Here is a 16,405-nt window from a genome sequence, read left to right as displayed (position 1 = left end):
TGACCTGGAGGTTGACTCTCTTTCTGACCTGGTGGTTTTGATCTCTTTCTGACCTGGGGGTTGACTCTCTTTCTGACCTGGTGGTTTTGATCTCTTTCTGACCTGGCGGTTGACTCTCTTTCTGACCTGGCGGTTTTGATCTCTTTTCTGACCTGGCGGTTGACTCTCTTTCTGACCTGGGGGTTTTGATCTCTTTCTGACCTGGGGGTTGACTCTCTTTCTGACCTGACGGTTGACTCTCTTTCTGACCTGGAGGTTGAATCTCTTTCTGACCTGGCGGTTTTGATCTCTTTCTGACCTGGCGGTTGACTCTCTTTCTGACCTGGCGGTTGACTCTCTTTCTGACCTGACGGTTGACTCTCTTTCTGACCTGACAGTTGACTCTCTTTCTGACCTGGGGGATGACTCTCTTTCTGACCTGGGGGTTGACTCTCTTTCTGACCTGGGGGTTGACTCTCTTTCTGACCTGACGGTTGACTCTCTTTCTGACCTGGAGGTTGACTCCCTTTCTGACCTGACGGTTGACTCTCTTTCTGACCTGACGGTTGACTCTCCTTCTGACCTGGGGATGACTCTCTTTCTGACCTGGGGGTTGACTCTCTTTCTGACCTGGGGGTTGACTCTCTTTCTGACCTGACGGTTGACTCTCTTTCTGACCTGGAGGTTGACTCCCTTTCTGACCTGACGGTTGACTCTCTTTCTGACCTGACGGTTGACTCTCTTTCTGACCTGGGGGTTGACTCTCTTTCTGACCTGGGGGTTGACTCTCTTTCTGACCTGAGGGTTGACTCTCTTTCTGACCTGAGGGTTGACTCTCTTTCTGACCTGAGGGTTGGCTCTCACAGACATGGGGGTTGGCTCTCACAGACCTGGGGGTTGACTCTCACTGACCTGGAAGTTGATTGACTGACCTGTGCGACCCTGATGAAATGGGAGATGACTACAGCCCTCTGAGGGGGGGGGGCTTGCTGAGCACCATCAGATGGATCCACTGAGACACACTGTTGAAGTGGGTGATGAAGTCCGTGCAGCCATGCATCACAAAGCTGTGGTGGTCCTGGAACTGGAGGGTAAGGAACCGTCGTAGACACACTGTCCAATATATACATATACACACGGTCAAACGTGCACACAAACACACAGTCTCTCTCACACAAGTACAAATACAACGTATACTGCATAATTCAGCCAAGAGCAAATAAGTCAACTTAGTGAGACACAGAGAGAAGCTGGTGAACAGAGACACCTGCTGGCCAGCCACACTCACCGGTATCCGACAGAAGGACATATGCTCCATGTAGGTGTGGTGCTCTACTAGTTCAGATGAGTCCAGGGGATGAAAGAGGAGAGATGTCTTCCTCTTCTTGAAGTCAGACTGAGCCTGTCTTCTCCACTCATATGACGGCCTAGAGAGAATAAGAAACAAACATAAACTGTCGAAGTAGAAGTACTGTGAGAGTGGCTGGTTGTCGATGCCCTCATGCACTCTGAAATTCTTTATACTGTATCATTTAAATGGTATGCTAAGCTGTCACTGTGAGAAGACCATGGCTGCCTGGCTGCTTGCCTGCTTCTATGCTTGTATGATTTTCTGGCTGCAGACAGGCGGCACTTACACACCATCAATGTTGATGAGTGTGTTCTGGTGCTCCCCTCCCTGCTGGGCCAGCTGCTCCTTCAGCCCTCTGATCTGCTCTGCCAGCTCTGGGTTCAGATCAACACTGCTGGGAACTCACTGATCCAGTACCTTATGGAGAGACAGGGTTAAAATGATAGAAAGGCAGGAATACGTCAGTATTGTCATTTCTGGCGCAGAGCCAAAGAGTATGGAAATCAGATACCTACATGGATATAGTAATACATACATTAAGTATATAATATACTGTGCATTCATGGCAATAATGGCTATCATCCAAGAAAGTCGTGAAGAGGGCACGACCACAGCTTTACCCCCTCAGGAGACTGAAAAGATTTGGCATGGGTCCTCAGATCCTCAAAAAGTTCTACAGCTGCACCATCGAGAGCAATCCTGACCAGTTGCATCACAGCCTAGTACGGCAACCGATCGGCATCTGACCGTAAGGCGCGACAGAGGATAGTGCGTACAGTCCAGTACATCACTGGGGCCAAGCTTTCTGCCATCCAGGACCCATATGCAAGGCGGTGTCAGAGGAAGGCCCAAACAATTGTCAACAACTCCAGACACCCAAATCATAGATTGTTCTCTCTGCTACCGCACGGCAAACTGTACCCAAGTGAGCCCCAAGTTTAGGTCCAAAAGGCTCCCGTTTTTTTGTCCAAAAGTCTCCTTAAAACAGTTTCTACCCCCAAGACATAAGACTGCTGAACAATGAATCAAATTGCCACCCCGGACTATTTACATTGAACCCCTCTCTTTGTTTGTACACTGCTGCTACTTGCTGGTTATTGTCTATACATAGTCATACAACAAGCAGAGGCTCGGGTGTTTGTTGTCTTTGATGATCTTTTTATACTGTACCTACAGTTGAAGTCGGAAGTTTACATACACCTCAGCCAAATACGTTTAAACTCAGTTTTTCACAATTCCTGACTTTTCCATTTTAGGTCAGTTAGGATCACCATTTTATTTTAAGAATGTGAAATGTCAGAATAATATTAGAGAGAATTATTTATTTCAGCTTTTATTTCTTTCATCACATTCCCAGTGGGTCAGAAGTTTACATACACTCAATTAGTATTTGGTAGCATTGCCTTTAAATTGTTTAACTTGGGTCAAACATTTCGGGTAGCCTTTCACAAGCTTCCCACAATAAGTTGGGTGAATTTTGGCCCATTCCTCCTGACAGAGCTGGTGCAACCGAGTCAGGTTTGTAGGCCTCCTTGTTCGCACACACTTTTTGAGTTCTGCCCACACATTTTCTATGGGATTGATGTCAGGTCTTTGTGATGGCCACTCCAATACTTTGACTTTGTTGTCCTTAAGCCATTTTGCCACAACTTTATAAGTATGCTTGGGGTCATTGTTCCATTTGGAAGACCCATTTGCGACCAAGCTTTAACTTCCTGACTGATGTCTTGAGATGTTGCTTCAGTATATCCACATCATTTTCCACTCTCACGATGCCATCTATTTTGTGAAGTGCACCAGTCCCTCCTGCAGCAAAGCACCCCACAACATGATGCTGCCACCCTCGTACTTCACAGTTGGGATGGTATTCTTTGGCTTGCAAGCATCCCCATTTTTCCTCCAAACATAACGATGGTCATTATTGCCAAACAGTTCTATTTTTGTTTCATCAGACCAGAGAACATTTCTCCAAAAGTACAATCTTTGTCCCCATGTGCAGTTGCAAACCGTAGTCTGGCTTTTTTTATATATTTTTTTTATACTTAGTTTTTATAGTAGGAACACAAAGAAAGTACAAATAAAGTCAAATAAATGAACAAAAAAAAAATATCTGGCAGTTACAGTGCACTTCATACCTTAATCATCATATCATCTTATTAGTTACATTGACATCTTTGAATTAGACCTTTTCCAAGTACGAAACCCATTTTTCCCAGTATTCTTGACCTCTCTCCTGTTGAGTTCTTAAAGCAGAGGTCATACGCTCCATGTGGGGTATTTCTTCTACAATGTCTATCCATTGTGTCACTGTGGGAGGGTCTTTTTGTAGCCATTTCCTAGTGATGGCCTTTTACTGGCTGCCAGTAGGACCTTCAAGAGGTACTTTTCTCTATTGTGTATTTCACCCATGTACAAAGAAATGAATGTTTGTTCTATGTCAAATCCCATTATTTTTCCAATGTTAGGTCTTATTTCTCCCCAGTAAGTTTCGATTGCGGGGCAAGTCCAAAAGATATGAGAGTGGTCCACCCTCAGTAGATCACATTCTCTGCAACAAGGGTGTAGTGAGCCAGTCTGTTTTGATTTCAGTTTAGGTGTTATGAAGAAACGTGTAACATTCTTCCAACAGAATTCTCTCCATGACCTTGAGTTGGTGGAGCTTTGTTGAGTCTCTAATATGTTCAACCATGTTTCATCAGTTATTTCAATGTTAAGTTCCTCCTCCCATTTCTTTTTAATATAGTTTGTAGAATGTTTCTTTGAGGATTGAATACCCAAGTAGAGATTTGAAATCGTTTTTTTGTTACTCCCCAAGTTGTATGCGTTAGTGAATACTTGGATTAATTTTGGAGGTGCTCGAGGCTCAGTCACTTATCTCCCTTAAAAAAGAAATAGTGTCGAACTTGTAGGTATCTGTAAAAATCTTGTTTATCCAAGCCATGTTTTTTACTTAGGTCCTGGAAGTTATCTAGGTTCCCATTCCTTATAATTGTACTGAATGATGTGATGCCTTTCTGCGTCCATTGTTTAAACCTCCTGTCCTGAGTTGCAGGGATGAAGCTGGAGTCATATGCGGGCCAACTCAGCAGTTTGATCTCTCAGTCTAAATTATTTAGCTTAATTACCCTAAACCGTGTCTTCAGAGAGAAATTAATCCACTGATTTTGTCTATTGTATATTTCTTTTACCATCTCCTTATTTCCCAGTACTGACTGTATGGGTATCTCTGTCAGAGTAGTCTCCATGTCTTTCCATTTGGATTCGTATTCTGAATTTCACCAACACACCAGAGGTCTCAATTGGGCTGACACATAATCATCTTTTAGGTTTGGTAAGGCCATACCCCCACAGTTTTTTTGGTAACTGTAATGTTGTGTATCTAGTTCTTAGTCTCTTACTGTTCCAGATAAACCTTGATATCCGTTTATCCCATTCCCGAAACTGTTTAGACGGGATTTCTATGGGCAGTGATTGGAACAAATACAGTAACCTTGGCAGGACGTGGATTTTGATTGTTTCAATTCTACTACTGAGACCTAAGGGAAGTGAATTCCACCTGTCTAGGCCATCATATATTTTCTTGTTAGTGTGATCGTAATTCATGCAATAAAGTTTGTGTGTATCTTTTGGTAAATTTACTCCCAGATATTTTATGGATGAAGAGGGCCAGGTGAAGTTATACCTACGCTTCAGCTCTTCCAGTGGGGTAAAATGATATACTAGGGCTTGGATCTTGTGTACGTTAAGCACATACCCTGAATATGTTCCAAATGTTTGTAAAACATCCATCAATCTAGGTACACTTGAGCCTGGGTCTTTAAGGAATAACAGAACGTCATCAGCATATATGCATATCTTATGTTCACTGCCTCTTATTGTTATTCCCTCTAAGGTTGGGTCCTGTCTTATTCCCGCTGCTAATGGTTCGAGGTACAAGGAGAAGAGTGTGGGTGATAGATTACAGCCTTGTCTTGCCCCTCGCTCTAATTTTATCGTTTGTGTCAAATGTCCATTTATCTTTATTCTAGCGGTCGGACATGAATACAGTGTTTTGATGCACTGTATCACTTCTTTGTTGAAACCAAATCTTTCCATAACTTGGAATAGGTAATCCCATCCCACAGAATCAAATGCTTTTTCTGCATCTAGGCTGATTACTATTGCACTTGTCTTATTCTGAGTAATGTGGTCCATGACATGTAGTGTTCTCCTTAAATTTTATATATATTATTTTTTTACATTTTTATTTTATTTATATTTTATATTTATATATATTTTCCTGTGTCTGCCTATTTGTATGAAACCAGTTTGATCTCCGTCAATCAATTCTGGGATTATGTTCTTCATTCCTTTGGCTATTATTGATGCATATAGTTTAGAATCTGTGTTAAGAATTGCGATAGGTCTATATGAACTGCATTCCTTCCAGTTGAACAGGACTCCTTCCAGAGTCCAGTTAAAACAGGCCTTAAGTAGAGGTGTTAATTGTTCTCTGAAGGTCTTGAACCATTCTGAAGGGAAGCCATCAGTAACTGGAGACTTGTTGACTTTTTGTTGAGATATTGCTTTATTAATTTCTTTGGTGGATATTTCTAAAGTTAGTCTATCATTTTCCTCTGTCCCAATTGAGGGGAGATCAAGTGAGTTCAAAAAGTGCCCTATTGTCTGTGCATCTGCCTTCTCTGGTTGCTTGTACAGATTTGTGTAAGATGATTCAAATGCATTCTGTATTTCATCTCATTTGCATATGATCTTTTTTGTTTTGGGGTCTTTTATTTTGAAAATGGTATTCTGTGCTTGTTGTTTCCTGAGTCTCCATGCTAGTAATTTGGTTGACTTTGAGCCTGCTTCATAATATCGTTGTTTCAGGAACCTAAGCTTTTTTTCTACTTCTTCTCTATAAATCTGGTCAATTTCCTGTTTTACCTTTTGAATCTCTCGTAATATAAGAGGGTCTTTGTATTGACTATGAGATCATTCTAAGTTTCTTAGGGTTTCCTGTAATTTCAGCAGTTTCTGTGCTTTAATCTGTTTCTTGAGAGATGATGTGGCTATGATCTTCCCTCTAATAACTGCCTTAGCTGCATCCCACAATATAGCAGGAGATACTTCCCCATTATCATTATTCTCCAGATAGATATTCAATTCTGTCTTTATTGATTCCTTGAATGCTGTATTTCTTGGTTTGCTATCAAGGTGTAGAGTTAGGTAAACTCCATTATGATCTGATAAGTCGCTCTGCCCGATCCTACAATCCTTAAGCCCGTGTCTATCTGCACTGTACATAAAAACTAGTCTAACCTGGAGTATTCAGTGTGGCGGGCTGAGTAAAAAGTATATTCCTTATCGGTCTTGTGGGTGTCACGCCATACATCGAGCAGTCCTAGATCCTGCAGTATCGTATTGATCTTCTTGGCAACGAGGCTCATTTTCCTATTTTGGTTTGTGCTGTCCAATTTTGAGTTTAGAATTGTGTTAAAGTCCCCTCCACAGATAAGAGTACCAGTGGTTTCTGTGGCAATTAAATGAAACACCTTCCTGTAGAAGACCATGTCACTCCCTGGGGGTGCGTATACATTACATAATGTAACTTCCTTGTTATCCAGTTTACATTTAACGAGTATAAATCTACCCTCCTTGTCTTTTATTTCTGACATAAACTCAAAATGAACTGAATTTGGGATCAAGATTGCAACTCCCCTTCTACCCATTTTGTAAGAAGAAAAAAAAAAGTGTTCCTAAATCCCATTTTCTTGAGTTTCTCGTGTTCAGGTGGATAAGTGAGTTTCCTACCAGAATAGTATGTCAACTCTCCTCCCGTGTCATCTTTGCTATGACCTTACTTCTCTTGATGACACTCCCCAGTCTGTTTACATTGAGACTTATTATGACCTTAAATCCCCATGATGCATCGATATAAATAAAACACCCTGTGCACCATATCTGCCTGCTTATCATGAACCTACAAATGAACGAAAAATCAAGAACGATAATAAAGTGGGAAAATGCTTTGGTATTTGGACTCCCATGTCAGAGGACTGTCTCTTGCCTCTGGGATTTGAGGGGATGAATTCAGTGTCGTCTTCAAGTATGCCCTTGAATAGACCCTCCACGAAGTTGGGCATAGAGTCTTTTTCTGCGCCCTCTACTACGTTATAAAGTCTAATGTTGTTTCGACGTGAGAAACCTTAGAGTTCTGTAACTTTTGCCTGTAGTGCGTGTTGGCTTTTCAGTGACTGTTCAAGTATTTCCTTGACTGCTGAGTTCCATGTGTCCGTTTCCACAAAGCGCTGTTCTGCGTCCCCCATTCTTGTAGCTATGCTGTGAAGTTCTAATTTGTTTTCTTCCAGTTTCTGGTTAATGTCCTTCTTGAACTCATTTAGTTATTTTCTTACATCTTCTCGAAGTTCCTCTCGTAAGCCTGTGAGCGCCTCGCGCAATTCCTCCTTCATCACCTCACGAAATGAGGGTTCTTTTGCTGCTGCTATCTTATTTTCGCTATTTTTTATTATTTTACCTTTATTTAACCAGGTAGGCTAGTTGAGAACAAGTTCTCATTTGCAACTGCGACCTGGCAAAGATAAAGCATAGCAGTGTGAACAGACAACAGAGTTACACATGGAGTAAACAATAAACAAGTCAATCACACAGTAGATAAAAAAGAGAGAGTCTATATACATTGTGTGCAAAAGGCATGAGGAGGTAGGCGAATAATTACAATTTTGCAGATTAACACTGGAGTGATAAATGATCAGATGGTATGTACAGGTAGAGATATTGGTGTGCAAAAGAGCAGAAAAGTCAATAAATATAAACAGTATGAGGATGAGGTAGGTATAATTGGGTGGGCTATTTACCGGTAGACTATGTACAGCTGCAGCGATCGGTTAGCTGCTCAGATAGCAGATGTTTGAAGTTGGTGAGGGAGATAAAAGTCTCCAACTTCAGCAATTTTTGCAATTCGTTCCAGTCACAGGCAGCAGAGAACTGGAACGAAAGGCGGCCAAATGAGGTGTTGGCTTTAGGGATGATCAGTGAGATACACCTGCTGGAGCGCGTGCTACGGGTGGGTGTTGCCATCGTGACCAGTGAACTGAGATAAGGCGGAGCTTTACCCAGCATGGACTTGTAGGTGACCTGGAGCCAGTGGATCTGGCGACGAATATGTAGCGAGGGCCAGCAGACTAGAACATACAGGTCGCAGTGGTGGGTGGTATAAGGTGCTTTAGTAACAAAATGGATGGCACTGTGATAAACTGCATCCAGTTTGCTGAGTAGAGTATTGAAAGCTATTTTGTAGATGACATCGCCGAAGTCGAGGATCTGTAGGATAGTAAGTTTTACTAGGGTAAGTTTGGCGGTGTGAGTGAAGGAGGCTTTGTTGCGGAATAGAAAGCCGACTCTAGATTTGATTTTAGATTGGAGATGTTTGATATGAGTCTGGAAGGAGAGTTTACAGTCTAGCCAGACAGGGTGGTGATGCTTGTCGGGCGTGCGGGTGCAGGCAGCGAACGGTTGAAACGCATGCATTTGGTTTTACTAGCGTTTAAGAGCAGTTGGAGGCCACGGAAGGAGTGTTGTATGGCATTGAAGATCGTTTGGAGGTTAGATAGCACAGTGTCCAAGGACGGGCCGGAAATATACAGAATGGTGTCATCTGCGTAGAGGTGGATCAGGGAATCGCCCGCAGCAAGAGCAACATCATTGATATATACAGAGAAAAGAGTCGGCCCGAGAATTGAACCCTGTGGCACCCCCATAGAGACTGCCAGAGGACCGGACAGCATGCCCTCCGATTTGACACTGAACTCTGTCTGCAAAGTAGTTGGTGAACCAGGCAAGGCAGTCATTAGAAAAACCGAGGCTACTGAGTCTGCCGATAAGAATATGGTGATTGACAGAGTCGAAAGCCTTGGCCAGGTCGATGAAGACGGCTGCACAGTACTGTCTTTTATCAATGGCGGTTATGATATCCTTTAGTACCTTGAGCGTGGCCGAGCTGCGGCAGCTTTCCAATCCTTGGGGATCTCAGACGATATGAAAGAGAGGTTGAACAGGCTGGTAATAGGGGTTGCGACAATGGCGGCGGATAGTTTCAGAAATAGAGGGTCCAGATTGTCAAGCCCAGCTGATTTGTACGGGTCCAGGTTTTGCAGCTCTTTCAGAACATCTGCTATCTGGATTTGGGTAAAGGAGGACCTGGAGAGGCTTGGGCGAGTAGCTGCTGGGGGGCGGAGCTGTTGGCCGAGGATGGAGTAGCCAGGAGGAAGGCAAGGCCAGCCGTTGAGAAATGCTTGTTGAAGTTTTCGATAATCATGGATTTATCGGTAGTGACCGTGTTACCTAGCCTCAGTGCATTGGGCAGCTGGGAGGAGGTGCTCGTGTTCTCCATGGACTTTACAGTGTCCCAAAACTTTTTGAGTTAGAGCTACAGGATGCAAATTTCTGCCTGAAGAAGCTGGCCTTTGCTTTCCTGACTGACTGCTTGTATTGGTTCCTGACTTCCCTGAACAGTTGCATATTGTGGGGACTATTCGATGCTATTGCAGTCCGCCACAGGATGTTTTTGTGCTGGTCGAGGGCAGTCAGTTCTGGAGTGAACCAAGGGCTATATCTGTTCTTAGTTCTGCATTTTTTGAACGGAGTATGCTTATCTTATCTTATCTTACCAGGCATCCTCAACTGACAGGATGAGGTCAATATCCTTCCAGGATACCCGGGCCGGGTCGATTAGAAAGGCCTGCTCACAAAAGTGTTTTAGGGAGCGTTTGACAGTGATGAGGGGTGGACGTTTGACTGCGGATCCGTAGCGGATACAGGCAATGAGGCAGTGATCGCTGAGATCCTGGTTGAAGACAGCGGAGGTGTATTTGTAGGGCCAGTTGGTCAGGATGACGTCTATGAGGGTGCCTTCGTTTACAGATTTAGGGTTGTACCTGGTGGGTTCCTTGATGATTTGTGTGAGATTGAGGGCATCCAGCTTAGATTGTAGGACTGTAGGGTGTTAAGCATATCCCAGTTTAGGTCACCTAACAGAACAAACTCTGAAGCTAGATGGGGGGGCGATCAATTCACAAATGGTGCCCAGGGCACATAGATGGGGGCTGAGGGGGGTCGGTAGCAGGCGGCAACAGTGAGAGACTTATTTCTGGAGAGAGTCATTTTTAAAATTAGTAGTTCGAACTGTTTGGGTGTGGACCTGGAAAGTATGACATTACTTTGCAGGCTATCTCTGCAGTAGACTGCAACTCCTCCCCCTTTGGCAGTTCTATCTTGACGGAAAATGTTATAGTTGGGTATGGAAATCTCAGAATTTTTGGTGGCCTTCCTGAGCCAGGATTCAGACACGGCAAGGACATCAGGGTTAGCTGAGTGTGCTAAAGCATTGAGTAAAACAAACTTAGGGAGGAGGCTTCTGATGTTGACATGCATGAAACCAAGGCTTTTTCGATCACAGAAGTCAACAAATGAGGATGCCTGGGGACATGCAGGGCATGGGTTTACCTCCACATCACACGCGGAACAGAGGAGGAGTAGTATGAGGTTGCGGCTAAAGGCTATCAAAACTGGTCGCCTAGAGCGTTGGGGACAAGGAATAAAAGGAGCAGATTTCTGGGCATGGTAGAATATATATTCAGGGCATAATGCGCAGACAGGGGTATGGTGGGGTGTGGGTACAGCGGAGGTAAGCCTAGGCACTGGGTGATGATAAGAGAGGTTGTATCTCTGTTCATGCTGGTTGTAATGGGTGAGGTCACAGCATGTGTGGGAGGTGGGACAAAGAAGGTATCAGAGGTATGAGGAGTGGAACTAGGGGCTCCATTGTAAAGTAAAACAATGATAACTAACCTGAACAACAGTATACAAGGCATATTGACATTTGAGAGAGACATAAAGCGAGGCATACAGTAATCGCAGGTGTTGATTGGGGGAGCTAGCTAAAACAGTAGGTGAGACAACAACAGCTAATCAGCTAGCACAACAATAGCAGGTAAAATGGCGTTGACTAGGCAGAGAGGGTCGGATTAACTACACACAGAGCCTGAGTGCGGCTGGGGCCGACAGATAAAAACATAAACAAACAGAATGGAGTACCGTGATTAATGGACAGTCCAGCAGGCATCAGCTATGTAGCCAAGTGATCACAGTGTCCAGGGGGCAGCGGTAGATGGGACAGGGAAGCCGCCACTACGCTAGCGACACAGCGTTTAAAGTTAGTAGCCCGGGGGTGTTAGGGGGGTTTGGCAGGGAGATGTGCCTGCTAGCAGGGAGATGTGCCTGGCTCATGGCTAACTGGTGCTAGCTTCATGGCAGTGGTGTTAACCAAGGTCCAGAGTTTACAGCAAGGATCCGGTGGAGTATTGTTCTCTAGCCGTGTATGAGTGTGGTTCGGGTGAACAGCTGAGTAGGCCGGGAAGTGGGCCTCAGGGATAGCTTCGGTACTGCGTGCAAGCTAGCTGTGAAGATCAGAAGTAGTGGTCCAGGGATTACGGCAGGAATCCGGCATTGTTGTGGAGAGACAGTTCGATACTGGTAGACTGGTGAGTAATTATCCAGGCTAAAAAAAACTAGCTGGCTGTGCAGAAGGTAAAAGCCGCTAGCAGTGGCTAACAATGACTAAATAGCTTGTAGCTAGTTAGCTGGTTAGCTTCTGGAGGTTCTTGAATGTATTCTAAAAATTTAAAATAATAGTGATTCCGTATCACATTGGGTGAGGCAGGTTACCGGAAGGTATAATCAAATTAAAAATCGAAAAGAGATTGAAAAAAAATATGGGTCCAGTGAGTGGCTGGGCTGGCTGGGGACACGACGATTCAGACAGTTAGCAGGCCTGTGCTAACAAGCTAACAGTTAGCAGACCGGGGCTAAACAAGCTAGCAGTTAGCAGACCGGGGCTAAACAAGCTAGCAGTTAGTAGACCGGGGCAGGCTAGCAGTTAGCAGGCCGAATTAGCAAGCAAGCAGATACTAAGGGCTAGAAAGTTAGCCTTTGGGGGGCGTCGCGATGGGGTTAAGTCTGTTTATGCCTCTTCATGCGGTGACATCGATAGACCGGTCGTGGGTCCGGATATTGTAGCCCAGGAGTATGCTTCGGTGGTAGCACAGGAGCCCTGGCCGGGCTAGCTTCAAGCTAAGTGGATGGAAACGCTAGCCAGGAGTAGTCATCCGGGGTTGCGGTTAGCTAGTTGTGAAGATCCAGATGAAAATGTTCCGTTTGCGGTGGGAATCCGGGGATAAAAATAATACGTCCGTTATGCTCTGGTTAGAGTCGCGTTGTTTGAACTGGCGAGAGCTATCTGAGCTAAAGGTTAGCTGATGACCGCTAGCAATGGTTTGCTAACTGATAGCTGGTAGTTAGCTGGCTAGCTTCAGTTGAGGGGTTCCAGATCCGAAGTAAATATAAATACTTTAGAAGAAAAAAAAGCAGATGCACATTACATTGGGTGAAGCGGGTTGCAGGAGAGTAATTTAGATGTTGAGGTTTAGCAAAATATTTTTAAAGATATGCGAAGAAAAATATGTAAAAACGATATATACAAGGGACACGACATGACAAGACGTCTGACTGCGACGCCATCTTGGATATTACATAGCATTAGGCATTTCGGGTTCATCGACGATTATATCTTCTGCTGTCTTGTTACAGGCTGTTGTTGTAGCTCCGCTTCTCCATTTTGCTTAGGTTGTTATAATGCTCAGAGTAAATACTTGAATTTAGGGGGGGAAATACCCAACCGATGTGCAGTACAAAAAGCTAGGCAGCCATTTCCTAAGTTGCGTCACCGGAACCCCCGTCTGGCTTTTTTATGGCGGTTTTGGAGCAGTTGCGTCTTCTTTGCTGAGCAGCCTTTCAGGTTATGTCGATATAGGACTCGTTTTACTGTGGATATAGATATTTTGTACCTGTTTCCTCCAGCATCACCACAAGGTCATTTGCTGTTGTTGTGGGATTGATTTGCACTTTTTGCACCAAAGTACGTTCATCTCTAGGATACAGAACGTGTCTCCTTCCCGAGCAGTATGACGGCTGCGTGGTCCCATGGTGTTTATACTTGCATACCATTGTTTGTACAGATGAACGTGGTACCTTCAGGCGTTTTTGAAATTGCTCCCAAGGATGAACCAGACTTGTGGAGGTCTACATTTTTTTTCTGAGGTCTTGGCTGATTTCGTTTGATTTTCCTGTGATGTCAAGCCAAGAGGCAATGAGTTTGAAGGTAGGCCTTGAAATACATCCACAGGTACACCTCCAATTGACTCAAATTATGTCAATTAGCCTATCAGAAGCCTCTAAAGCCATGACATCATCTCCTGGATTTTCCCAAGCTGTTTAAAGGCACAGTCAACTTAGTGTATGTACACTTCTGACCCACTGGAATTGTGATACAGTGAGTTATAAGTGAAATAATCTGTCTGTAAACAATTGTTGGAAAAATGACTTGTGTCATGCACAAAGTAGATGTCCTAACCGACTTGCCAAAACTATAGTTTGTTAACAAGAAATTTGTGGAGTGGTTGAAAAACAAGTTTTAATGACTCCAACCTTAATAAACTTCCGACTTCAACTGTATATGTTCATATTACCCCAACTAGCCTGTACCCCCGCACACTGACTTAGGGCCGGGGCCCCCTGTGTATAGCCTCATTATTGTTATTCTTATTGTGTCCCTTTTTATTATTGCTTTTTATTTTAGTCTACTTGGTAAATATTTTCTTCTTCTTGAACTGCACTGTTGGTTAAGGGCTTGTAAGTTAGCATTTCACAGTAAAGTCTACACTTGTTGTTTTCGGCGCATGTGACCAATGAAGTAATGGTGGGGATATGTAAACATTCTTAAAGTGACTAGTGACACCTTTGTGTCACTAGTGGCCAGAGATTTGAGTCTGTACGTTGGCAGCAGCCTCTCTATGTTAGCGATGGCTGTTTAACAGTCTGATGGGTTACTGTTGAAACACAAGCCCAGAATCTCACAACTAAGACCTGAAACAGTTCTTTCTCTGTAGTGCTCCATATTCACTCACTTGATAAGATGGCACATTTGTGACCCGAGTTCAGGCGGACAGTTTCCCATCCAGAGACCTGTTTGAGTGGTTAAGGAGTAAAGGAGGAGTCCCTTTTGTCTGCTAAATCCTAGGGGCCATCGCTATATGTCAAAAATAACCCTCTACTAGCATCTGGCACATCATTTTATTTTATAAAGAGAATAGTAGTGTGTCATTTGTCTGAAAGGATACTTGTTGGAGAGTTTCTTGGCCAGGTCAGCAGAGGAGATGTACCAGGGATGTATCGTGAGAAACATCTGGACCAGAGGCTCATCACTCAGCCTGCCTGAGATACGTGGATGAGCTTCACTGTACAAGGCAAGCCGCCAGATATTGTATGATTCATTTAAATGGAAACTGCTGTAGTTGTGCACACAAACAAAACAACAACAACAAAAACGATCAAAATGTTATCTAAGCAAGCACCGTCTTCAACTATATCAGACACTACACCGAAAGAGAGGCAATTAGTGAATCCTTACCAAATGCTTTGATGCAAGCATCCGTAAGATCATCCGCTGTCGCTGACCGATCCAATCCGATGAACTTCATCCTCCTCTGGTTCTCTCTCCAATGCCCCTTTCTGTTGTCTCCTCCGTTCGAACACACAGTGAGATTGTGATGAGGTGTGGGATTCAGAAGAAAGGCTGTGTGTTTGCTATTCTGTTGGGCAAACCTTCCAACAGAGCCCTCTGATGAGTCTGTTTAGTCCTCAGGCAGGCAGCTACCCTGCTCCAGTCAACAAGCCAAGCAACTCTTCCTCTTTCATGAGGATTTCAGTTTCAGTTTAAGTGTTCGTTCTGCCTCACCTTAATACATACATGAACGTTGGTACGGACATGAAAACAAACAAAAAAGACTCTCAGACGAGTATGTTCTACCCATCTGAGGGTAGGCCTAGCAAATTAGTATTCATCTGTTCACTCACTGATGTTAACACCAAGTGGTCTATTTCTGTGACAAAAGAAGCAGCAATATTGCAATATTTTGGTTTTAATAATTCATCCTTCCACATCCATGTTTGATCTGATTATAAATGATGAAAGGAAAAGATCATCTCAGCCAAATGATTACCCATCAGACAGAGATCAAAGTGTGTTGGTGGCGGTTCAATCTTTCCCACGTATTAAATAAATGTCAAACACAATTAGACGTTGCTCTGTTTTTGCATACTTTTCCTGACCTATTAGATACAGTAGATGAGTCATTACAACACTATTCCCACCACTTGACACCACAACCAGTCTAACAACCAAAATTATATTAGATCATAAAAAAATGTCTTACCCTCTTGAAATGACCCCAGCAGTGTTGTCATGAGGTGTGTAAAACTGGGAAAGTGTCTGTCATCAAGTGAATAGCAAACATCAAGAGAACTTATTTGACCCTGTTAAGACCTCCTTAATTATCTCACTAAATGTAAATGTTAATGCTGTATATTAAAAGTCATTAGGATCCCATCAGAAGACGACGAAAGCTGTTGGAACCCCTCCATCCCATAACGTATTCCAAGCAGCTTGTCTGACTGAGTGACAGTTACAGATATCCCTTTAGCTGTCTTTTGCTCTCAGTTTCCTTTTTTTGCTGAGCGATTTATGTGCGGTCACATTCCCTTCTCTTGACCCCGCCCCAAAGTGTCAACCACCTTTCCTCTCAATAAAGTAAATGCGCTAACAAAGTACTGCTGTGGTCATGGAAACATGTTTGTCTCCCCTCTCTCTCGCTCTCTCTCTCTTCCTGTCAACACACATACGCACACACACATCCTGAGGGTGGGGGTGTAATCGTGGTTTTCCTTTCTAGTTATTCCATTTGTTTGAGGTTGCAAATCTGTGTTTCAAGTATGTTTCAGATTTGAGAGTCTTCAAAGTCGCCACGATTTGACTTGATGACAGCGTTGCACACTCTTGGGCACTCTCTCAAACAGCTTCACCTGGAATGATTTTCCAACAGTCTTGAAGGAGTTCCCACATATGCTCCTTCACTCTGCGGTCCAACTCCTCCCAAACCATCTCAATTGGGTTGTGGTTGG

General features: G+C 43.7%; 1 pseudogene; it reads right to left on the bottom strand.

The window, feature by feature from the left end:
- Window positions 1-1,612: 1,612 nt before the first annotated feature.
- On the bottom strand, window positions 1,613-14,925 carry LOC118389724 (RAS guanyl-releasing protein 2-A-like; annotated as a pseudogene).
- Window positions 14,926-16,405: the final 1,480 nt, after the last annotated feature.

The sequence above is a fragment of the Oncorhynchus keta genome, chromosome 11 (genome assembly GCF_023373465.1).
Source record: "Oncorhynchus keta strain PuntledgeMale-10-30-2019 chromosome 11, Oket_V2, whole genome shotgun sequence".
Taxonomy (NCBI): domain Eukaryota; kingdom Metazoa; phylum Chordata; class Actinopteri; order Salmoniformes; family Salmonidae; genus Oncorhynchus; species Oncorhynchus keta.
Note: the sequence above shows the minus strand (reverse complement) of the source record. Positions and strands in the feature narration are given on the sequence as shown.